Source organism: Manis javanica, chromosome 6 (assembly GCF_040802235.1).
Source record: "Manis javanica isolate MJ-LG chromosome 6, MJ_LKY, whole genome shotgun sequence".
NCBI lineage: Eukaryota > Metazoa > Chordata > Mammalia > Pholidota > Manidae > Manis > Manis javanica.
This window is the reverse complement of record NC_133161.1, coordinates 6,739,908-6,765,632: the sequence shown is the minus strand read 5'-3', so window position 1 is coordinate 6,765,632 and position 25,725 is coordinate 6,739,908. Positions and strand designations below refer to the sequence as shown.

Below are 25,725 nucleotides of genomic sequence, written 5' to 3'. Positions count from 1 at the left end.
AGAAACATATTCTAAGAGAAGATCTTGGAGTATTAAGGAGACACAAAGATCTTTTGTGTGTTGATTCACCCTTCAAAAAAGTAGGAGGTAATACTCTTGAGTACTTCTACGACCTCGGTCCTAAGGGTTGGTAGCTTGGCACAGGACAGCTCCAGGGGACATATCTACGTTGCAGGGATATGGGAATTGTGGCAGGAGGAAGGGAGCAGCTAGAAAAAGAGCTTCTCCATAAACTGCTCCATGAAAGCCAGTATTAATAATTGCAATTAAATATAGGAAAGTCCTTTCCAAACTGATGAAGTCTGAATTAAGTTTTTTAAATAAGCAAAGCTGCATTTCCATCCATATGACAAACATCCTCTGTAAAGCCTGTCCTCAATGAGCCAGGGTGCACTGGTATCCTGCCAAGCACATTATTGCATCCAAAATAGTTATTTTTTTATCCCCAACAATGCTACCCTAATAGAGTATTAAGCACATAGAATGTGTTTAACAAAAGTGTATGTATATGAAACTGGATGGAGAGTGACAAATTACTGTCTACTGAAAGGATTTGCTTTATGCAAAGACGATGGTGATTTGGTAGCCAGCACAGTAAGTTATATCTAAGTGGTGCTTCTAAACTCTTGAGGGTGCCTGAAAATAATTCATCTACTTTGAAATATTATCAAAAATGCTAACTTGGTTTTCAAATGTTTTTTTACAAAGATGGTGCAATGGTAAAATGCAGGTTAGGCCCCATCCAAATCAGCTCAAACTTTGTATTTTAATAAGGTCCAAAATAGGAGATTACACTGTAAATAAAAACTCGCAGTACCAATTCTCTCTCAGCCGGCCCTTAGGCTCACTGTTTATAGTGTGAACACCGGCCAGACTTGGCCAACTCACAGAACTATGCAAAGGTAACTTCAAATTACACGGTCTCAACGAGCCAACACCTTATGCTGGTTGTTGGAGGAGAGATTATCCACTTCTTAGAACAAAGCCTAGGGTGGCACATTACTTCCACATGGAGTTTCCAAGTTGAATTTGGGGATCTGCGCTGAAACAGTTGACACCCTTTTACTTACCTTTAGAGGCAAAGTCATGTTTCTGGTACGAAAATTGAGACAGTTATCACTGAATCATGTTAATTGTTCATACTACCTATTAGCTGTCATCTCAACTTGCTCAGCCTTCCTACTACAGCTGTTCCCCAGGCACTGCCCCGCCCTCACTAAAACTGCTTCCTCAAATTGTGTTGTTCAACTACTGTTTGGGGTCTCCTAGTTTTAAAGGAGATGTATACCATGTATCTGGAGCCCTCTCCTTTGATTTCTCAGTCTCGTTGGGCCAGCTGCCTTCAACAGATGGAAATTTGGTCCCCCTTTAAGGCTGCATCTGTTGTGGAACCTGCTGGCATCATTTCTTCCCATTGCATGTTGAACCACATACATTTTTGCCTAGGGACTGCTCTAGCCACACTTTAAATGACACCTAAATTTAATTTTAATTCCAAACACAATCTCTCAGAGCAGCAAATAAAAACAAGTAATTAGACGTTTGCAAGATTATGATATGACAATAATTTGAAGGAACAGAAAAATTGTGTAAATGCAGAATTTAAGAAAGAACATGTCAAATTCACAAATGTTGCTAATCTACACACACACACACACACACACACACACACACACACACACACACACCCTAGGGAAACACCATATTATTAAACCATAGTCAAATTCCCCCAATATCCCAAGAACTTACAGAATGTGATTTTGCACAGATAACTTTCCAAAATATCTGAACAACTATGCCTATAAGAGTCAAAATGTTTAAATCATAATCATTCTCCCTTGAATACCTTGTGCAATGTATTCAATTAAGTTTATAAATATAATTTAATCCACATCTTATGACCTGCAGTACTGCACTGTTGTGATGGATAGCATACCAGGACAAAAATAAGTCTTATTCATTTCCATTCAATACCACAAACATCTGTGTGTTTGCTGTCTCCATGCCGGATATGATGCTGAGTTCTAAGTATAGAGGCGAAATAAACCTGGGTCCTAGACCCAGGGCTGCCTCTATTCGCTAAAGGAGCAAGAGAGCGCAGGAGATACGCAGCGAATGGTTGCAGTTGATTGGCCCTGGAGGTGAGCAGGAACCAGATCATGAGGGAGTTTTAACTTGACTCTGAAGCACCTTATATGGGGGACTAACCTAGACAGATTCAGAGGGTCACCCTAAGGGCAGTATGAAAAATAGACAGAGCAGATGCAAAACTGGAGGTAATGAGATGAGTTTGGAGAATTCTATTCTAATCCAGACTAGAAATGATTCCAACCTGAGCTAACGTAGTAACAGATGTAGGAGATAAATACCAACTAGATTTGGTATCTATCTCAAATGGTGGACTATTAAGGAGGAACCTCGCATGATTTCTAAGTCTCTTGCTATGGGGCCTAGGTAGCTGATGCCATTAGGCAAAATGGGAAATTCAGAAAGAATGGACTTGAGAAGAAAGGTACTAAGTTTGGTTTTCATTCATTTATTCAACAAATATTTATTGGGCACTTAGTGTGTGCCAGTCACTGGATTGACAGTGAGGATACAATGGAAACCAAAAGAAGACATGATTTCTGCCCTCTTGCTGCTTACAAGAGAGAATTAGGAGTAACCACATAAAGACATTTGCAAACTTCAGCTGTGACAATGGCAAAGGAGGACATGGTGCTATGAGGGACTCTCACTGGGAGTTTAGCTCTTCAGGGAGGTCAGGGCAGCTTCCTGAGGAATCTGTGTCAGAGGCAACATAGGGAAGATAAGTAGGAGTTAGCTAAGTGACAGAAAGAAGGATGTTCACAGAGGAAACAGAATGCCAGGGGCTCCACAGTGGGAATGTGGTATTTGCAAGGAAGTCAGGGACCAGTGTGACTAGAGCAGGGAGAGCAGGAGATAAAACCAGAAAGGTGGATAGAAATCACCCCACAGAATGCCTTGGAAGCAGGCCAGATAGTAAGCCAGCCTGCAGCAGTGTGGCCACGCTGACATTAAGACAGTGACATACTTCTGTACCAGTTGATAAACAGCTGCTGCGCTGAGCTACCCTAGCGTTCCCCACACACCCCTCCCCCAGTCCACCTTCCGAGCCCTGCTTCGGGACTCCCCATTATCTGGCAACCAAAAGATTATCTAGCATAATGGGGCAGGAAGTACAGATTTTTTTCAATGCTGCTCCACGATGCTAGCATCTGTTCCGATGGTCACTACCTGTGTGATATGGGTTGTTAAATAGTTTGACTATTTTGAATATGTGCCTGCCTTGTAGGCCATTAAGGACTTTAGTATTTATTCCAAGTAGAATGGCACACCTTTGAAGAAGATGACATGATCAGATTCATATTTTGAAAATACCACTCCAATTGCAGTGTGAATGACAGATCAGGAAGGAATCAAAGTGAAGGCAGATGGACAAGGTAATATACTGTTCTCCATCCTGCCTTCTGTTAGGGTCATAACTGTGGTAGAGATGGAGAGAAAGAAAGAGATAAAAGAGATAGTTAAAGAAGAAATCCCAGTCAAAATGCCAACAGCCTTTCATGTAGAAATCAACAAGCAGAGTCTAAAATTTATTAGGAAATAGGAAAATATAAAAGGTCTTAAATAACCAAAGTGATTTTTAAAAAGAAGAACAAAAATTGAAGGACTTGCATTACCTGATTACAAGTCTTACTATGAAGGTATAGCAGTTAATTCTGTGTTGTACTGGCATAAGAATAAATATGTAAATGAATTGTTTTCTTACTTTCCTTTTTAGATTGTCCATTGCTAGTATATAGGAAAACAACAGATTTTTTGTGTTGATTTTTTATCCTTCAGCATTGTTGAATTCATTTATTATCTAAAAGTTTTTCTTGTAGATTCCTTAGAGTTTCTACAAGATCATATCTTAATATAGAGATAGCTTTACATCTTCATTTCCAATGTGGATATTTTTTATTTTTCTTGCCTATTGCTCTGGCTAGAACTTCCAGCACTATGCTGAGTAGAAGTGGTGAGAGTAAGCATTCTTATCTTATTCCTGATCTTGGGAGAAAAGCTTTCAGTCTTTCACCGCCAAGTATATTAGTTCTGGGCTTTTCATATATGGCCTTTACCATGTTGAGGAAGTTCCCGTCTCTCTCTAATTCATTGGGTGTTCTTATTCTGAAAAGGTATTGGATTCTGTCAAATGTTTTTCCTACATCATGTATAGATAATGTGATTATGTAAATGGGGTAACTGTGTGTTTTCTTCCTTCATTCTATTAACGTTAGGGTCCACTCTGACATTTGAACCACTCTGGCATTCCTGGGATAACTCCCACTGACCGACTGATCTGTGATAAAGGTCCCAAGGTAATTCAATGGGCAAAGGACAATCATTCAACAAATGGTGCTCACAATGTTGGATATGCATGTGGAATAAAAATAAACCTAAACCCACAGAACCCAAGAAAGGACTAACTTTCCCAAAGGGAAAGGGACTGGGGAGGATGGGAGGGAGAAGGTGGGGTAGAAAAAAGGGGGCCTTACGATTAGCATGTATAATGTAGGGGGGGTCATGGGGAGGGCTGGGCAACACAGAGAAGACAAGTAGTGATTCTACAGCATCTTATTACGCTGATAGACAGTGACTAATAGGGTATGTAAGGGGGACTTGGTGAAGGGGGGAGTCTAGTAAACATAATGTTCCTCATGTAACTGTAGATTAATGATACCAAAATAAACTAAATAAAATGAAATAAAATAAACCTAAACCCTAACCTCACCTCACACCATAATAAAAAATATCTCATAATTTCTGTGGGTCAAGAATTTGGGAGTGGCTTAGCTGGCTGGGGTCTCTTGTGTGGTTTCAGTCAGGAGGTCAGCTGGGGCTGCATTCCTTTGAAGGCTTGACTGGGGCTGGAGGGTACACTTCTGAGATGGCACCCTCCCGTGGCAGTTGGCAGGAAGCTGCAGTTTTTTACCACATGTAGATCTCACAGCATGACAGCTAATTTCCGCGCCACCCCCCACCAACCAGCAATCCAAGAGAGGGGGCGAGGAAGAAACCACAGGTCCTTTCAGGACCAAGTTTCCCAAGGCTCACATTGTCACTTTTACTTACTTTATTAGAAGCAAGTCACTAAGTTTAGCATGCACTCAGGACAAGAGGACTTGGGCTCTGCCTCTTAAAGGGAGGAATATAAAATAATTTGTGGACATACTCTAAGTCACCAAAGAACATGAATTCTGAGGACTGCTACAACCAGAAACTGAGATCTTTTTGGGTGGAGAAAAGTGACATGCAACAGATAAAGTATTATACAGTTTTACCCAAGCAAATAATGGGTTTTAAAGGATGACAGCTTATTTTAGTAGAACCAACCAACATCCCTGATGACATTAGACAAACTCTTTGCCATCTTGCTACTTTCTTTGAGAATAACTTATTTGATGAAAAATTGACATATTCAGAAAATTCATCTCTCAACAAAGTGCTATTTTCAGATAATTATACCAAAAATAATTTTAATATGCTTTAGCTTTCTGAACAGCAAGAATTCCTAATTAAATAATGAATTTTTTCTTCTGTAATCTGTCCATTATATTTAACTTCCTTTCCTTGTCTTTAAAGTAAATCAAGAATCCTTATTTTACCTCTTATAATTATTATTGGCAGTGTACCTGTTAAGGGGGGAGGCGGTCAGTTCAGTAGATGTGCCTGGGCCCAGTGGTATGCCAGGGCAGTTGCCTCTGTGATATGATTCCAGAAGAAGGCCTCCACTGTTCCTATGTTTGAAATTCACTCAGCAGGAGTCACCATCTTTCATTCCATAGTTTGTCTTAAGACTAAATGAAGATGATCACTATTTATAGGTATATGACAACGAGCAGAGCTGTCACATGCATTATCCCACTGATCAGCCTGTGAGAGCTCTGAAGTATTATCACAGTCATTCTCCTTTTAAGGTGTGGTGGATAAGGCGACTTGATCAAGATGGCCCATGTCATGTTGAATATTGTCAAACTTCAGCTCTGAGCTTTTTACTGCAAAGTCCTGGGTCCTTCCACTGTCACAGACTTAATTCATTGCAGTGTAAAAGTTACAGCTTCCAGAGTTGGGCCTTGGAGCATCGCGGCAAGATGAAGAGGACCGTCTGTCACCGGGCCCCGGGCCGGACGAGGGTGCTGGCTGGCCAAGCGCCGCAGTCTAGGTCGCCTCAGGAGACTGAAGCCGCATGGTAGGTGAAACAGGGAAGCTAAATATAAAGAATTATTACTTATGATGAAAGGGCGGCTAGAAATGATGAAAGACAGGAAACTCTATTTGGTACCCTAGGGTAGGGAGAGTACCCCAGGAGGGACAGACTTGGAAGGGGTTCAGGCCTCGTGGAGAAGGTGTGGTTCTCTGCTACCAGACAGCAGAGCAGTTCGCTGGTTTGGCCAGACTGGAGCTGATCTGGAGGTGCTGGGCCAGCACTCAGCCACCTTCCGACATGCAGGTGGGAGAGTGGGGAGCAGGCATCAGCAGCTGGTAGTGGGGTGTGGAGTGAGAGTCTGGACCCCACAGGGAGTCGTAGGAAGCCTTCGAGGCGAGGAAGGGCTGGGTGTGCTGCGGCTGTGTGGTGCAGGTGGCACAGGCAGGGGCAGGGCTACATGCAGAGGGAGCCCAGGTGTCGTGTGGGCAAGAGGCCCTCCAAGTGTGCAGGACATACAGGGCCTCTAGTTTCTGTGTCAAGAGGCCTGCAAAAAGGTTATTGCCATGCTGAGGATGCAGGGACACAGAAGTCTGACTTCTTTTGATTCTCAAAATTTTAAGAATTAATTAAGTAGTAACTTAACTTACATTTACAAAGCACTTATTATTGGTTCTGTCTTTCAACACAAATCTATTGAATATCTACTAGTTTCAGGCACTGAGTTAGATGCTATTGCTTGTAAGCAATAGACCAAAGGCCTCTAAAAAAGAAGACATATAGAGACAGCAGAGTGTCAGGGCACCTGGAGTCCAGACACATAGCTCAATGGAACAGAAATATAAGGGCACAAATAGCTCAACTGATTTGTGACAAAGTCACAAAAACAATTCAAAGGAAGGAGGATAGCTTTTCAGTAAATGGTGCTGAGCCATTGGATAGGCATAGGCAAAAAGATAAACATCAACCTAAGCCTCAGGCTTCATAGAGGAATTAACTCAAAATGGATTCCAGGGTCTAGTGGGAAACATGAAACTTCAGGATCTACGGCAAGGTGCAGGGTTCTAGACCTGACACTAAAAGTATGATGCAGAAGAGGGGCATTTGGTAAATTAGACAGCATCTAAATGAAAACCTTTTCTCTGTGAAAGACGAGATTAAGAGGCTGAAAACACACGAAGCCTAGAGTCTAGTGCAACTGAAATGCAAACAACCAGAACCCGTGTCTTTTGTACAGGCCCAAGCAAAGAACTAGGAGAATACACAGGAGGGCGAGATTCATTGCAGCCGAGGGAATCTGGGAAGTCTGACAGGTGATAAATAAACTAGGATTTGAAAGACAAGTAGGACAGCAACAGATGGACCCAAGAGCATGACGAGCACCCAAGTGGAATTAGCAAAACTAGAGGAAGCCAAGTGCAAGAATGCACAGTGCTCGGCCCAGGGTGGGTCTAAGGTACGGGAGTGGGAGGGGCCGGGCGGGAAGTGAGCCTGGAAAGGTGGGCTGGGGACAAGTGGTGCAGCTGAGAGCAGGGGGGGCACAGATCTGTTCCCAAATGGCTTAGAGCTAGAAAATGCTAACCACAGAAAGAGAGCCCAGGCAGGCGTGAACTCTAGGAAACCAGAGGAATGGGATTATTCAGCCAGGGGCTGTCATGAGAGACGCCACCTGCTCCAGGGGCACAGCTTGAAGAGACCCAAGAAGGGGGAGCTGCGTGCCCCCTCCTGTGTGCTTTCCTTCCACTGTCCCCTGTCTCAGGCTCAGGCTGGGACGGGAGTCTGTCTTTTTCCCAGGGGAGTGTGTTCCTTGCCTCTCTCGTCTTTCTCAGACTGAGGGCAGGGCTGGAAAACCTCGCCTGTACCAGCTGTGGTGGGACTGATGGGGTAAGAGCCACCAGCCACCCTACACCTGTGTCTAAGCTACAGTGTAGCATTTACTGCAGGGGGAAGGGGTGGAGTAGGTCACTTAGCAAGTGGTTTATGAAGTGCTTATTCAAAAACACATCACAGCAAATGCTTTACTCTATTCTCAAAACCATGGATACCCTAGAATTTAAAAAATTATTTTAGCCATTAGAGTTTTACATCCACTCTTTATATCTACTCACCTAATTCTATCAGGAAAACTTAAGTGTCTGTGGTTCAGAGTAACTTATTGTATTGCCAGTCTCTTCCAGGTGGGCTTGCTGGTGGTTCAGAATATAAATCCTTTTGCACTGTTCACATAGCATTTCCTAATTTAAAGGCACTTAAGTGAAGCCATCTTTTAAAAACTAGGGAGCCAGATTGCTGGTTATTTACCTGCTTCGAATCTCCTAGTGAAAGGTTAGAGTTGTTAGAAAAGAGGAGAAATAAAACAAAATACCAGTGACCAAAGAATGGAAAAGATGGGTTGACTTCTCAAAGGGATGGAAGGTCTGGGTGTTCGCTTGGGTATTTAGATACTGATTTCCCACCTAGGCTGTATCTCTCGCTCCCCTGTGGGGGGTTGGTGGGGGACTTTTGTTCTCATTCTGGTATCTCCCTCTTGATTAACTGCTTAAGCTCACAGAAGTACACTTGAAGGCTGATGGCATCAACAGAAAAGCCAAAAACCTGCCGATGGCCTTGTCGCTGCTGAGCTCCAACAGTGGCTGATGATGTCGATCTAAGTTTCTGGACATGATCAGCCAAAACGAAACACGGTTCTCATTGTACAGTGAGAGGTTGGTTTCTGAACTTACTCTGCCAGCAGAACTAGACAGGCGCTCTTTATCCAGATTCTAAGGCTGAATTAATTAAACACTCATACTTTAAAAATGACAGAGAAATTATGCAAATTCAAAAGAAGTTTCCTTACTTGCCATTCCACAGAAAAAAACTAATGGGGGCTGAGTGAGTAAAGTAATCTCCCCTACAAAATGGTATGGTATGATATGACACCTCTTTTGGTTATTATCTATTCCTTGAGAACTCCAGTCTGCAGGCTTCTTCAGCATCCATTTTTTTAATCCCTAAAGTAAATATTGACTTAAAAAGCAGCTGACCTTACAGACCAAGAAAACTAAGCTCTAAGGTCATTGGAATTTCTTAAATTTGTTGTACTCATTCTCTAAATACTATAACTGTCCTTTAAAATATATAAATAAATGGTGTTGACGGCCTATAAAGTTTTTCCTGGCACAAATGTAGTATGACCTGGAAAATGTACTTCATCATTCATGACTAGAATGTTCTTTCCACTTAATGCCAATAGAAACTTGGATAAATCCAACATACACTTTATACATATTACGTTACACGCAATACAAGAACAGTGGCTCAAAACATAAACCCCACTTTTGGCAATTGAAAAGGCAAGTTTGGTGTGAGAAGGAATTTCTCAAAGGACTTCTGACCAATGTCTATGTGAAAACACAGAGAGGGTAGAGAAGAGGCTGAGGAAATGTTACAGAGAAAATAACATGGGATTAGGGACCTGAGGAATGACTCAGATTTCTTTAGGGAAACAGAAAAGGAGAAGGTCATTTCCAACAAAGAATATTACCAGGAGTCCCCAAACTTCTGGGGAGATCTGCCTGGTTGTCAAGTGTGGCTGTACCACATGGTCCAGGAAGAGATGTGGCTGGCTGGAAGTGTGACCAAGAGGTGGTGGTCACACTGTGAAGATTATTATTGAATGTCTTCTTGTGGTACAGGAAGCCACTGGAAGGGTTTCTTAGGAGAGCTATCCAATACTGACAGCCATGTACCAAATGCTTACTATCCAACACCATGAAATGCAATAACTTATTTCTGAATACCAACCTGGGAGGTGTGCATTATTCCCATCTTACAGGTGAAGAAATTGAGGCACACACAGATGAAATGATGTGCAAGGTCAAAGAGCTAGTAGGCAGTGGAGCCAAGCTTTAGACCTAGGCGTCTAGCTCCAGAGCCCATGCTATCTTGCTTCCCGCAGAAGTCTTTAGAAGGATAATGCCATGACTGTGTGGAGGATGAGTCAGAGGATTAGTGGGATTTGTTTGAGGTCAGTGATGTGAACTATGAGGGGCACTCAAGTAAAGGGGTCTGCAGGCAGGTAGAACATCATACCTGGAGTGTGGAGGAGGTCGAGGCTGAAGACAGCAGCAGAGGTAGATACACTTAAAGGTCGTGCAGCTTGAGCTTCAGGGATCCTCCATGCATGAGCCATTCCAAGCCCCTGGCAGGGGTCCTAAGCTATACATCCACACCGTCACAGGCATTTGTAGGTTGTTGGGGCTACAACTGATTAAGACTATGACTGTTACCTCTTTCCACCCCAAATTCCTCTTGCTCACCTTCCTCTCAGAACCAGTGGCACTGGCATACTCCAGGCATTCGGGGGAACCTGTTTAGGGGGAAGCTGAGTTAGGAATACAATATCATTTGAAATTAACAGGCTACATCTATGTGGTTTCCATGTATCATGAAGTTATTGAGAAGCATCCCAGCATAGACGTTTGCTTAGAGGACACCCTCCCCGAATTGTATGAATATCAGGTGCCGTGAAACTTGGATGTGTTCTGGATTGCGTCTGAGGTGATAATTTGATAGAGTTGACAACTGAAGCCATGGAAATGATAAGATTGCACAAAAAGAGAATGTAGTAAGGGAAGATTGCCAAGCCTAGAACCTTTTTAGGAACTCACATTGAAGTGGTGGGTAGAAGAGAGCCAGATGAAGAAAGAGTTCTCAGAGAGGTTAGAAGAGCCACACCAGTGCAGGGGTTTGGGAGCCAATGGAGAACCAGTTTCAAGATGGAGGGGTGGGTAGAAGGGGCACCCAATGCAGAAGAGAAATGGTAGAACTTAACAGGTAGGTAGAAATGGGCTGGGTCCCTAGGAGGTAAGAAACTTGAGGCAATGAATGTAACCTGCTTTTTTAAAGGAATAACGTGCATTTGCTATGTCCAGGGTATCCTGTTCAGTGCTTGCACACATGAATCTTATGTGTCATCTTGGCTGGACCACAGTGCCTCCGTATCAGTCGAACATTACTCTGGTTCTGTGAGGGTGTTTTTGGATGAAACTCACACTTAAATCTGTGAATTTTGAATGAGTTGAAGGCCTGATTAGAGTCAAGGCTGACCCCTCCCCAAGCAAGAGGCAGGTAGTTACGCCCTCAGAGGCTGTCAGACTTGGGCTGCAACATCGGCTCTTTCCTGGACTTCAGCCTGCTGGCCCGTCCTGCAGACTTCGGGCTTGCTGCTCCATAATCCCACCAGCCAGTTCTTTTTAATAAATCTCTCTCTCTCTTTACATACACACATAGACACACACACACACACACGCACACACACTCTCTCTCTCTTTCTGTTGGTTATGTTTCTCTGGAGACCCTTGACTAATACAGCTTTGTGGGGATACCACCTAATTCAAGAATGTCCTCAAGAAGCTGACCCAGTGTGAGGGGAGGGGTGGGATTCAACCAGGCAGAGGAGCAGGAGCGGTCTCACTAGGCTGACTGCTTTTCAGGTGGGCCCGGGAGGATGGATTCTGAGGGGTAGGTAGCTGGGGAAGAGCGATCGACATGGAAGGCGTGGTCAGATGAGGCGATGCTGGCCCATTTGGGCGTTCACAGGAGTCCAGTTTGGATCTAGCTTGATATATATGAGAAATCAGAGGGAGACACGTCTGGATAGATTGACACCAAAGCTTAGGGGGTAATTTAATATTAGGAATGAGGTGATTGTCATTCTTTTGATAGGAGACCGAATTATTAAAGGTCTTCGAGCAGAAAGGTGGCCTGACCGGGTTTCAAGTACAAACAATCCCAACTAATCCATGAGCTGGGTTCCTACCTTTCTTTCAGTATATACAAAATTTATCATATATTGGAGATACAGTAATAAAAAACAGAGTCTCTGAATTCAAGGAGCTCACAACGTGTGAGGGAGTGGGAAATAGAGAATGGTAAAGTTAAAATGCAACCATGATAAGCTCTTCAGTAAGAGTAAGTACATGGTATAAAATAATCACAAAAGGCAGGTAATTCATGTGTGGACATGAAGCTGGGTGGAGGGGTGGAAGGTCATAGAAAGCTTCCTGGAAGAAGTGATTTTAGGACAATTTTCTGGAACTCTGAATAATTTTCTCTCGGAGGATAACCTGAATCATTTGAAAATGAGTTGCAATTTCATATGGTCCAACCTACAGAATGTTAGGATGGTGCTGAGGTCCCCTAGGTCAGACCTCAAAAGCTCACTTAATTCATGACTATCTTATAACAGTATTTTCTGTCTTACAGGTCCCCAAATCAAGAGATGAAGGAGTCAAAAGCAAAATCTGAAAACTGGACAGATTCGATTTTTAAATACTTCCATCCCCTTGCCCCAGTTTCTTTGCTTACAGCTCCTGTCTCCGGAACTTCTGGCCTCAAGGTCTTCCGCCTGCCCTGAGGCATTCAGTGCTTCTCCCAAACTTGATTTGTCCCAAAACTTTCTATTCTTTTAAGTGCTGATTTGTGTTCTAAAGAAGACAACCTGATTGAGCAAGCCAATGCTCAGTGTGAATGCTCAAGCCTTACCACCCTGAGTTACTTGAGTATTTATGAGAGGATACTGAGAATTGGGTGGAATTCCCAGCAATAAAAACAAGGCCTTTGTGTATTTGTTTGTATAGGCCATTTATAAATCAAGCATTGAGAAGGTGGGGCTACCCACCCTATGTTCCACATTCGGATATACTTAGTTTGTGACTTTGGTAAGAAAATTTCTGCTTCCCATTTTATACCAGGTTACATTTAATATGTCATAATATACTAAAATATTTGTTTATTTGAAATTTGATGGACCAAAATGAGCTATGGATTTTTTTCTGATGAATTAAAGTAGACGATGTAAAAACCTGCCACTTCAAAAAGAATTTATGACTCATTGTTGCCAGTGGAAGAAATCATGATATTATTTCATCTCTTTTCTGCTTCCTTTGAATACTAAGTTGGTTGAATTGCTCTGTATAGTTATAGCATATGTATAGTTTATATTTCTAAAAGGGACTAGCTTCTCAAAAAATCATTCATAATGTACATTTCATGATTTAGATTAAATAAGCAAATTAATAGAAAGATCTGGTTAGTTGATGTCTCTTCCTTAAAACACACTATTTCAAAACAAGTCTTATTATAATACATCATAATGCCAATACCAGATGTTTTAAGCTCATAATATGTGAAACTTTAACAGAGGAAGGAGTGGTTAATTAAATCAGTGGTTCCCAAACTCAAGTCACCAGACCAGTTTGGATAATTATATAATCATTATCATCAACATCACTGTCATCATCATAGGTAATTTTATTAAGTATTTAATTAACAACTATCTCATATGAGATAATATCGCCTCCATTTCCTAGGTGAAGAAACTGAAGCACAGAGAGGTTAAGTAACTTGTTCAAAATAAACCAAAAAATAGGTAGTAAGGCCAAGATATAAACTCCGGTAGTTTTGAATTCTTTCTCTACCGCTTCCCACCCTACTTTGACTCGGCAGATCTGGAATGGGCCCGGAAATCAGTATCCAAGTTCCTAGGTAACAAAGCCAGGTATGGAAACTACCCCATTAAATGAATTTACTTTGCACTGAATGGCTAGTTCCTTACTAATGCCTTAGAAATAACAGCTCATACTGCTAGTCAAATGACACAGTACCCTTTCATTGAATTAGTAAACAAGTATGTCTGAACACTCTTCAGTGTTTTTCAGACACAGTGCTGAGAGGCCCGGTGAGCTTTAGGGAGGACTGCCTGGCCCCAGGCACAAACCATCCCGTTTGATCATCTTTCAGGGTAAGAACACAAAAGCCTGGGTAGAAGGTGCAAAATAGGCTTCCCCAGCTGGATCTCGAAAAGGGAGCATGATTTGCAGATGTAGGAAAGGAGGAGGGAACTATTTTTGTTTAAGGAATTAATGGAAGCAAGCATTCAAAAATGATGTTTCAAGACTGGTGTTTGCGGGACTATAGTCGCCCAATGGGACTGGGTGAGGTTGAGAGTTCCTTTTGGGAAGTGGCTGGAAATAAATTTGGAAAAGTAAGTTAGGACAAACTTATGGTAAACCTGAAGTGCACGCTCAGAGTTCGGACTGAACCATATGAACAATGGGAGCCACTGAAAAGTTTGAAAGAACAAAGATATAATGGTGAAAGTATCAGGAACCACCTGTAGTCAGCCATTGTGCAGGCTGGAAGGACAGAGATCAGAACCAAGAAAACCATTTAGAAGGTTGAGGGAACAATGTAGGTGCAGGAAACTTAAAATTTTTATTTTATATAAAATATTTAAAAAGTAAAGTAGTGAATATGTGTGGATTTGGGAGTCAGTGGATCAGGCTACGTCACTGACCAAGCTGAGTGATTTGGAGCAAAATGCCTATGATCTCCAAGTCTTAGGTTTTTCCACGTGTGATGGATGATAATGTTTGCCCCCACAGACTGAGCCAAAATAGACAAAGGATTTCTCTAGGATGGTGACTAGCTCTGATTGCAAAATAAAGGGTATTTTGTTTTCAGACTGGTATGTCTTGGAAAATGTTATCAAAGCAGTAGGGGAGTCAGTGGACCTCCACTTTATGGAAAACAAGGAAAGCAAGGGAACCCACACTTGATGTTTCAGGAATTATGACCGAATTATAAAGGAATTGCCTTCCCAACAACCTTATGAAGTGGTTATCATTATCCCCATTTAACAATTGACTTACCTAGAGCAAAAGATAGGAGTTTGTGTCTGAATATAAACCAAGGCCTGCCTAAAATTTGAAACTTAGGCTTTTTGAACTTCATCATATTGCTGTAGGCTCATAAAGTCATATTTTATTTCATTGGTTTTGGTCTAATATTCTAGTCTGAGATTATTTTGAATTTGGATTCTGACAACTATGAAGTTTATCATCCCTCCGAACTTTGGGTCATCTGAAAGAGGGACATCAATTTTGCTTAGATGGGGGAGGAAGATGGAAGAAGGATGTTGTGGAGTGGAAAGAGAGTCCGTGGCCTTGCTCTGTTAGGTAGGAGACAGGGTTACCTGCCCAGAGGAGAAGGGGTGTAAATACAACCTGGCTGTGAAGTGGGCAGAAAAGTCAATGGGATCACCTAACTGCTGAGAATGACAGTGCAGATGGATGGAGAGTCACAGAAAGAAGTTAGGGACCAAGAATTACGGCAGTGTGAGAAGTGAAGAGGGTGGTATACAGGTGGACTAAATACTTCCACTAAGGAAAAATAGAGGATAGAAGAAGCAAACAGTAAAGAGTTTTTGCTGCTGGAAGTCAGACAAGGAGACCCTGTGGAAGGATGAGACTGGGGGACAGGTTAGGGAGGATGGAGATGAAAATGTTTTCTGAGGGAAGCACAGGTTTCAGAGAGGGGGAGAAAGGAAAATATAAAAGCAGCCAGATATGGATAGTAGGAAGCATCGCTGCAAGGAAAAGCATTCGATTTTTGCCTTCCATTTTACTATGTGCCCACAAAAAAGTTGTTGAATATATAATATCTAAGTTTTCTTTTGACTAGGTTATTTAGAAGTATAGGATATAAACCAAGAATTGTTATACCTTTACAGAGACTGAGATGACATACTTTGGTGTTAAGTAGACACAAATACAATACTTGTAAAGATACTTAACACAGGCTGACGAAACACCCCATTTCAGTTGGAGGACCCCCACACACGGGTGGGATATTTCTTCTGAGAAAAACCCATGTTATTCCAGAAACAATGTGGATTCTGAGGACAGCCCTCTGCTCTGGGCCTAGGATTTCTGCTCCAGGGTGGTACTAGAATCTTTGTAGGGTTTCAGTTTTTTGCAAAACAGGCAGTCACATTCATCACATCTTTTGCCCAGATAGGCTAATTTGAAATCCTTCCTTGCTTGTTTACGGAATTAGCCAGAACACGTCACATGTTCTGAGCCACGGTATTGAAGCAGGAGCCTCTAAGTGAGGCCCAAGTCCATGCTCTGTCCAACTCTGTCACCAGAGGAAGCCCAGTGGCTGTGTTGCCAAAATTTGCATTTAGAGTACTTTAAGTACTACATTGCGAGAGTTAATTTCAAATGAATGAGTGACTACTTCAGACTACACGTGAAAACAATACTATTTTCTAGTCACACCGCATACCCTATTCTTCAATTGGTCTTTACAAAGATTAACGGTAAAGTGATTGTCATTTGCCAAAAAAAAGAGTTGGTTAAAGAGCTTGACGAGGGAAGCCCAGTTTGGTTTTAGCAACGATTTTTGCAAAGGGCGAGCGAGCCGCGCAGGTAGGCCAGGGACTCAGGTGCGCCGGTGAAAGGGGGCCCGAGAAGCCCCTACCCGTTCCTCGGAGGTCTGCGCCTGGTTTGGGGGGCCGGGCAGTTTCAGCCGCTCGGGGATCTCGCTCTGGGTTATTGCCCGTCCAGGGAGGCGTCTTAATGGGCTTTAGTTGTAGCGGGGCTGGGGCGGTTCAGGCTGCGTGCGCACTCGAGGGGCCGCAGGGCGCCCCCAGCCTCGGAGGGTGACCCCTCCTCGTTAGGTCCCAAGTGGCGGGAAGCCGGGTCTCTGGAGGCGGCCCGCAGGCAGCGGAGGCTGTAAAGTCCGGAGGAGGATCCGGCGCGCCCGGCCGGGGACGGCGCCGGGGCCCAGGGAAGGGGCCACGGGCTTTCAGGTAGAAACAACCCACGCGAGGCGGCCGGCCGCGCCGGGCGGGCGGTTTCCGGGCCCCGCCCGCGCCCCGGGCTTGTGCGGAGATGGCGGCGACGGCTTCCCGGCTCTCCGCCCCGGACGCCGATGGCGGTGCGTTCCGGCCCTCCCCCCGCAGCCGCTCCCCCACGGCACCGGAGCCGGTGAGGCCGGGAGGGCGGGGAGCCGCGGAGGACGGCCAGGGGGCGGAGGGTGCGCGGAGCCGGCGGCGGCGGCGGCGGGAGGAGGGCCGGCAGGAGGGCAGGGCGGAGGAGGAGGCGGGCGCCGTGCCGCGCGCAGCTCCAGCGGGGCGACCCCGGCGGCGGAGGGACGCAGCCAGGCCTCGGCGGGACGGGGTTTCACGGGGGCCCAGGCCCAGCGACGAGCCCTTTAGGCGCCTGGGACATGCGGGTGAGTGTCGGCGGCGCCGGGGCCGAGGGGAGGCGGTGGCGGCAGCGCAGGCCCGGGCCGCAGCCGCGGTGTCGCAGTGGCTGGGCCCCGCCGGCCGAGTGCCGGCGCCGGGCGAGGCCTGAGCCGCCGAGCCTAGCCGCGGCCCCGAGGAATGGCGGCCGAGCCGGGGCACTCGGAGGCGGCGGGGAGCGCGCGGGCCCGGCCCTGAGTCACCCCGGCCGGCTTGGGCCTGGCCGGGCCGCAGCCCCGGACGCGGACGCGGGGTGGCCAGGCCCAGACTACGCACTGGGAAAAAGCCCGATTCATCGCGCCCGAGGCGGCGGCCTTGTGGCGCCGACCTCGTTCCCAGCCGGGGTCGGGCCGGCGAGCGGCCCCCGGCAGCTCGCGCGTGCGCGCCGCGCCTCCCCTCGTGCGGCGACCGGCGCGGGGCCCCGGGCTCGTGCCCTTTCTCCCTCGCCCCCTCGGGATCACTTGGCCCCGAGCGTCGCTTTCCCCCCGGACCCGTGTCCTTAAGTAAGTACGGGGCAGGCGCGCGGGAGGAGCCGCGGAGTCGGGCTCCCGGCTTCCCGGTTCCCAGCCCGCGGCTCTTGGGCTCCCCGCCTGCATTGCTGCGACCGTGTAGGTCGCTATTCCTGGGTAACAGTGGCCCTTTTGCTCCGCGCCCTTGGCGGCGCGGGCCGGGAAGTGCGCAGGCAGGCGAGTGCGGCGACGGACTGCTCGGAGCCCCCGGCGTCCGCCCCGCGCGTCTGGCCGGGCCTCGGCGCGCTCGCCGCCCTGCGCCCAGCGGGAGCGCGCGTCGACCCCGCAGGTATCCCGGGCGCGGGCCGCTGCGTGGGGCGGGGTCGCCACCTGGGCAGTGTTGTGATGTAGACGAAGTGGTGATTGAGGGGCTGAGTGAAAAGTGCATTGTGAACATTCCTGAGACTCTTCTCCGAAGTTAAGCGTTTTCTCTCTTTGGCGAGCTCTCTGCCAAAAATAGGATTCTCTTTTCCGATTGGATCCCTGTTGTTGCTTTTAGTTCGTAGTTGGGGTTAGTGGTAAGTGTGCAGTCACGGAACTGCAGTTAACTTACTCAAGTATTTATTTTCTCTGTAATTGCTCTTCCCCATAGAGGCGTTAAAGCAAAGTTACTGGTGGAGTAAATGGTCACGTTGTTTTGCAGTGCACTTACCTTAGTGACAGAAGGGGAGCTAAATTCACTTTTACGACCAGAGCTTCTAGGCCCTAAACCTGTCTTCCCACGCCTCAAAACTGTATCCACTTTCAAGTTGAACCCTTCGTATTATGGCCACCTGTCTAACTGATACTCTGAAATTCTGATACGGGTTATGGAGCAAAATAGAGAATGTTGTTTAAAAAGCAAAATCAGTCATTTTGTTTGAAAAATATTAGGATTTCCTTTGTTGAAAGAAGGTTCTTGGCTATTAGAAAGATTTTTTACTTGAAAGTTCAGTTTGCCGCTTTCTATAGCAAGTCGAAATAGTTGCATCGCATTTCAAATTCCGAAGCTGCAAACACAAGACTGGCTTGCTTTAACTCTATTATGCCCATTTTTGGAGGTTTCAGGAGAGTGAATGCTCATTAAGCTTGAGAGGGGTGGTGGAATTACTCTCTAAAAATGTTATTTTTTTTTTTTTCTCATTGGCATCACATTTTTAAAATTACTTTGCCAAAAGAAAAATACAAACTTTAGTTATACTGGGAGTTTTCACCAGCTTATAATATCCCTTTCTCAGAGCCATATGCTCAGTTTTTTACAGGTATGTCCCCCGTTCCTATAGGGTACCCCGTCAGAGGACTAAGGGACAGATTGAAAGCCTGAGTGGAGTCTGATATCCTTAGATATCACAGCCCCTAAAAGTCCTTTGCCTCTTACTGGTTATTACCTTGTAGAGATAATTAGCTTAAACTTGATCATCAGTACAGCCTCATGGCCCATACATTTCAGACTGAATTCCTTGAAGGCAGGGTATATTGTTTATTTTCTCATCCCCAAGGTAGCATAGGAACTTGGTCATGGGTACCTCAGTTGTTTTTTGAGTGAATAAATCTGGAACAATTCTAGCTTATTTCCAGTGTTTAAAAACACTTCTGATTTGGGCTGCAGAAAACATTCACTGGTAAGAATACAAGCTGTATTATATATAATTATAGCACCCAGAATCTAGTACAGTGCCCCAGCAGAAAAATGCTCAGGTTTTCTTTAGCCGTGGAAATCCCGGAGAGTGTTCAGAAAACAAGCTGTGAAACTTAACTTTTTTATCTTCAGAACTAGTTTTAAAACTAGTTTGTTTTTAGAAAGACTGGGGTCTTTCCCCCCAAGTTAAATAGGGCACCTTGCCTTTGAAATGAAATCCTTTGGTAGTTGAGACTTGCCCCTGTTGGTGAAATGAAGTAAACCCAGAGGTGGTACTAGAGTCTGATGTGGCATTTCTTAGGGGAGAGACCATTTTTAAGTCTTGAGGGCCTTTGATCAGAACTCCATTTCTGGTATACCCAGCAGGCATTGTGCTTTTCTTTCAGCATGGAAAATGAAAATGAATGGGCTTTAACTGAGGAGCTGTTACTTACCATTCTTCAAATTAAAAATTTGGGCCCCCAAAACTTACAAATGTGTTTGTATTTTTATACTTTGCTGTGCCTAGGACCCTGCCAGGGTCAGTGCTCATTTAACTCCTACTTTGTTGATGAACATCCTCCCACCTGGAACCTTTCAAGCCCCAGTAAGTGTAGGTGCTATTCTTTAATTGACCTGGCAGCACATAGTCAAAGAAACTGAGGTTTGGGTGGCTAAGTTCAGGCCTACTAGGTGGTGAACCTAAAACTATACAGGGACTCAGAGCTCCAGGCGCTCCTTGAGTATTTGATGTGGCAGTGGAAGAGGAGAAGAGATTGAAATGAAAGTGCTTTAAGGATGAATATCTGGTAATTGATCATTACAACAGAATTCATTATGCAGAACTTAGTTGACTACTGAGAATTGAGCTTGTTCTTCTTGGTCTTTTAGTAACTGGTGGACTTTGAAGAAGAGTAATTGGGCACTGATGGGATAGAAATGAACAGTCCCAAAATTTGGGACTGGAACTTTGGGACTATTGTTAATTAGGTGTAATGTTATGACTCACAGACCTTGCAAAATTTATAAAGTCATTGTAAAGCCTTGCAGATCTAACAAGCTGCAATTTTTTAAAAGGCCTGTGTCAGAAAATTCTTTGAAAAACATTATATGAAATGTGTGTAGCACTATAAAATCAGTGTGCATAAAGTGCATATGCACTGGTAAAAATATTTAAAGTAAGAAATGTAATTTTAGGGTAGTGAACTTGTGTGCTTTTAAAGTAATTTTCAAAAAAGTTCTTTTAAGAACCAAAAGATATTACAGGTGATCTCAGATGGAGAAAGCCTCTCTTAGCATAATGCCCAGAGAATGAACTGTAAAGGAAAAGGTTCATTTGATTACTTTTACATTTGATTACATTTTTAATTCTGGTGATGGTATTTTAACATACAGAGGCTTTGTATGTTAAAATACCATCACCAGAATTAAAAGGTGAATGATAAACTGAGAAATATCAAACTTACAGGAAAATTAACCACTTGGTTTAAGGCATGTAAACCAAAAAGATAAAGAGGATTCCCCTCCCCCCCATGGAAAAATTGGGCAAACTTGTCATTTTTAAAAGAAAAGGCAGGAAAGTGGAAAAAATTTTAGCTTCACTGCCAGTACTCCTAGAAATGCCAGTCAGTGAGATACTGTTTTTTTAAAGTTTGGGCATAAATTTAAAAATCAACACTCTGATGAGGGTATGGAGAAATGAGCCCATTCAAAAATTGCTAGAAAGACTAATTTAGTGTGGTTTTCCTAAGAGAAACACATAACAAAAACTTAAAAACATATGCACTTTAATCTACTTCTAAGGATTCAGTCCAAGAAAATAGAAAAAAATGATTAATATTCTGTCATGAATGCCCTGTAACTTAATGCCCTCTTATTGAGCATTTGTTTTCAGTTTTTTGCTATTTCATTATTTTTAGAATAAATCTTTGCATTTCTGTAATTCTGTATTTAATGATTATTCAATGAGTATTAAGTGACATAAAACATGCTGTGCTACAATATGTCTAAGATGGTGTGGTTTTTTTGATGTGTGACTATATACATTAAAAAACCCAAACCCAAAATGTTAAAGTAATCGTCTCTGAGCAGAGGAATTATGGATTATTTTTAGTTTAATCTTTCTGGGGGTTTTTTTTTTTCCTCCAATTTCCTGCAGTGCACATGTGTTTATAATACAGTAGAGTAATTGGTGAAGACAACAAAGAAAGGGCAGGAGAAGCAGTGGGATTACTTACCCCTGCGAGATGTTCTGCCTAGTTCCAGGCTGGGATCACTTTGTCACTGGCTGTGCCGGCAGGTCCTTCACAGGTGCTGGCACGTGGGGTTAACGTCTGAGGTTGGTGGGCTCTGTTCCTGGGAGTCAGCCTCTGGTCTTCCCATTCTTTCCCTTTATCTTAATCCTTCAACTTCAGGTCCCCTCAAGGTTCATGCCCTCCTTGAAATTTTTAATCTCATGACACTCATTTGTTTTAATATTAAATTGTAAATATGGATTATATACTGATAATTATCTTCAGTGTGTGGACATTTCCTTTCCTTAGTGATATTGTAAATTTCTTATCCTTTTTTGCTTTGTAATTCCTATAACTCTAAAAGATAGGTGTAGTTTTAAGTGGAAGTTTAAACCTACTATCATGCTTAAGAAAATTAATTTGCTAAAATTAAAAAAAATCCTTTTAGCACACTTTTTGCTTTAGCTTGGAAAATTGAAATGTTACTATCAATTTAAGAAATGTAGTCTAAATGACACATACTAGGAATACTTGTGGAATTATGAGAAAATAGGTGCACAGAAATGTCACCAAATGCCAGGGTAAGAGTGGTTTTACTGTATAGAAATCAGTTAATTATATACTAACTAAAATCGTGTGCCTGTAAGCACCTGAAAGGCAGGACAGGGGAGCAAGGCCAGAGAGCCCAGGTCTCCCTTTCTGCAGGATGGCAGGAGGCCTGCCCTGGCCAGACTTGAGGGAAAGGTTTGAAATTCTGGATGAGGTTGAGAAACTCTAGACCACAGACTTCTTAGTCTGGGTGGAATCCCACGAATAGAGCTCTAAGCTCAGCTGGCTCCCTCCCCAGGGCCCAACCTTATCTTTGGGAAGTAGGGGATGTTTGGCTTGGGGGAGGGTGCGGAAGAATACAGTCCAACAGTGGTTTCTTCTGACATGTCCCATCTTTAAGATTTAAAAATCTGTAAAAGATTTACATGTAGGTTCGCCTTACATGCAGTAATACTACTATTTACTCAGCACTTAGTGTATGCCCAAGACCAGGTTGACCCCTCTTGGTGACTTTGGGACTGCCCCCACTCAGCTTCCCGCTTCTCACAGATACCTCCCTTTGGATGGAAGTCTTTCCTCTACTGTCGTGGTTAAAGGTAGACTTGGACACAAGGGCAGGAATGTTTACTAGGTGGTGATCAGATTACTCTCACAATGTCCTCTTGATATGATGAAGACAGACCACCAGCAGGGCCCGAAAAGACACAGAGGACAAGGAAGGCTGAGGGATGCTTCAGACACTTAACCTGTTGAGCAGCTTCACCTGGAGTTCGCTCTTCAGTGGCACCTTTGCAGAGGCACTGCATGTGGGTAACTTCTCCTTGTGCAGGGTGTTTTTTTAATGTCTGCAGTTTAGCTGGGATATTTCTGGTGAAGCATATCATGTCTGTCATCACTTTTGATGATGAAGCTTTGTTTGTTTTGGTCACTAATTGTTCTTATAATAAAGGAGCTCAGCTTTACCACTCCATGTTACTGTGTTTTCAGAACTTACTTGTTTAGAGCAACATTTACCCACTGTGTTCTGTGACCTGTAAGGTATGGGAATGGGGGGGGGAAGAACTGTGAATAAATAAATTTAAGAAATGCTAGGTTGCATATTGAGACATCTCTATATGTCAGTGTGCCTCGTGGCTCTTACGGGGGATATATATCTTACAGGGAGTGTGTGTGTGTGTATAGGGTATTCTCTTGATAGCATTCGGATGAAGAAAACCTACCACCATATTAAGGAATGTATCTTGTTTCATAGAACACATACTGATTTTAGAATCATAGAATGTGAAAAATCTGGTGCCTTGCGGTGGAGATGTGGTATGCAGTGAATCGATGTGTTGGGTTTAGTTCTGTCTGGGTGAAGCCCTCATCTTGAAACTAATATTCCTAGGAGCGGCGTAGGAAGTGCCCTAGAGACCAGGATCTGAATGAGTACAGAGTTGTGGATGTATTTTTTTTTTTTTTGAGAGGGCATCTCTCATATTTATTGATCAAATGGTTGTTAACAACAATAAAATTCAGTATAGGGGGGTCAATGCTCAATGTACAATCATTAATCCATCTCAAGCCTAATTCTCGTCAGTCTCCAATCTTCTGAAGCATAACGAACAAGTTCTTACATGGTGAACGAATTCTTACAGAGTGAATAAATTCTTACATGGTGAACAGTACAAGGGCATTCATCACAGAAACTTTCGGTTTTGATCATGCAATATGACCTATAAACCATCAGGTCAAATATGAATATTCATTTGATTTTTGTACTTGATTTATATGTTGATCCCACATTTCTCCTATTATTATTATTATTTTTATTTTTAATAAAATGCTGAAGTGGTAGGTAGATGCAAGATAAAGGTAGAAAACATAGTTTAGTGCTGTAAGAAGGCAAATGTAGATGATCAGATGATCAGGTGTGTGCCTATGGACTAAGTATTAATCCAGGCTAGACAAGGGCAGCAAGACATCCACGGATGCAGAAGATTTCTCTCAAAGCAGGGGGGGTGAGGTTCTGAGCCTCACCTCTGTTGATCCCCAAATTCTCACCTGATGGCCCCCCTGCGACTGTGCCTGTCTTAGGTTGTTCCTCCCTTGAGGAATCTTACCCGTCTCTGGCTAACCAGTCATCTTCCGGGGCCATACAGGGAAATGTAAAGTTGGTAAGTGAGAGAGAAGCCATATTGTTTGCAAAGGTTAGCTTTTTACTTCTTTGCAGATTTATGCCCTGTGGCTTCTATGCCCAGCACTTGTCTCGAGGTATCTTTACCACCTGGAGGAATTATGATACTCGGTAAATTCGATATGAGGCACGAATTCTATTTAAGGTTTGTAATTAGGAAGGAAGAAGAAAAGCTATAGATGTAGCATATGAAGGAAACTTGGGAGGATTGATTATTTCTTTGACATATCTTCTTGTAGAGTACCTTAAGTATGTATAGGTTTTAAGCTACTAACTAATTTGCACACACATATTAACATAATAGGAATACGGTGACATAAACAAAGCAAATCTATAATTACCAGCCATCTCCAGTGAAGCCAAGAAAACCATTTAGGCACCCTAGGCATTTGTGAAAATTTATCTATGATATGATGGATATTTTCCAACTGTACTTGAACCATCAGACAAATTAAAGCAGCCCATTTCTGGGATCTGTTCACATCCCATATGTTCTTTTAACCATAGATAGTCTATAGTCATGAGATTTTGGGGTGCTACAACTTGCACCCCTCCCAACTCCTGGTTGAGTTCCAACAGTACAGATCCAGTCAAATTCGTTGTCTCACTGTATGCACATGCCAGCCTAGACATCTCCCTCCTCCTTCTTATGGCAAGTCCAGGAGACGGTGGGCTGGATGCAGCCACAACCGCAGCATCGTCCGGATCCCTGTGGAGGCTTTTTGATGATCATCCCCCGGCACGAGTCCTCCAGAGAGTGCTGATGCCGGAAGCTCCTCCTCATATCGTATCTTAGTTCATTTTCTGGGTATCCAAGCTAGGCCTTGATCTTCTGCGTAGAAACAAACAGACCCTTTGCCCACACTTTGACATGCCCTCTATACCACTGTGCAGAACTCATTGGAGGTCAGCACACAGGAACTGCTTTTTTTTTTTTTTTTTTTTTTAATTAAGAGAAAGGAATATTATCAGAAAAGAGTACCTCCATAGCTGATCATCTGACACCCTTTAAGTGATCAACATTAAGGATATTTAAAGCATGTGTTGATCTTTGATTTACCAATAGTTTTATCCTGTTAAGGAGTAATCCCCCTTTTCTTTCTTTCTTTCTTTTTTTTTTTAAATTTTTAATCTACTCTTACCTGAAGAATACTATGTTTACTATGCTCTCCCCTATATCAGGTCCCCCCTAACAACCACATTACGGTTACTGTCCATCAGCTTAGCAAAATGTGGTAGAGTCACTACTTGTCCTCTCTGTGTTGTGCAGCCCACCCTCCCCTTTCTCCCTCCCCCCCATGCATGCTAATCTTAATACCCCCCTTCTTCTTCCCCCCCCTTATCCCTCCCTGCCCACCCATCCTCCCCAGTTCCT

General features: G+C 43.7%; 1 protein-coding gene and 1 long non-coding RNA gene across 5 annotated transcripts in view; one reads left to right on the top strand and one right to left on the bottom strand.

Annotated features, from left to right (window-relative positions):
• Window positions 1-6,147: 6,147 nt before the first annotated feature.
• Window positions 6,148-16,026, bottom strand: LOC108387637 (uncharacterized). The gene is made up of 3 exons (XR_005056261.2): window positions 15,832-16,026; window positions 10,286-10,562; window positions 6,148-6,274 (listed from the first exon to the last, which is right to left on the bottom strand). It is a non-coding gene; the product is annotated as an uncharacterized lncRNA (long non-coding RNA).
• Window positions 16,027-16,713: 687 nt separating this feature from the next.
• Window positions 16,714-25,725, top strand: part of CUL1 (cullin 1) — a 114,002-nt gene continuing 104,990 nt past the window's right edge. For 2 of the 4 annotated variants that reach the window (XM_036999193.2, XM_073238280.1), the window contains exon 1: window positions 17,103-17,275. The gene's annotated coding sequence lies outside the window, so the exon portion shown is untranslated. Of the gene's footprint in view, window positions 16,851-16,891; window positions 17,029-17,102; window positions 17,276-25,725 lie in introns of those variants that run through there. The other 2 variants (XM_073238281.1, XM_036999194.2) reach the window with 2 other exon arrangements.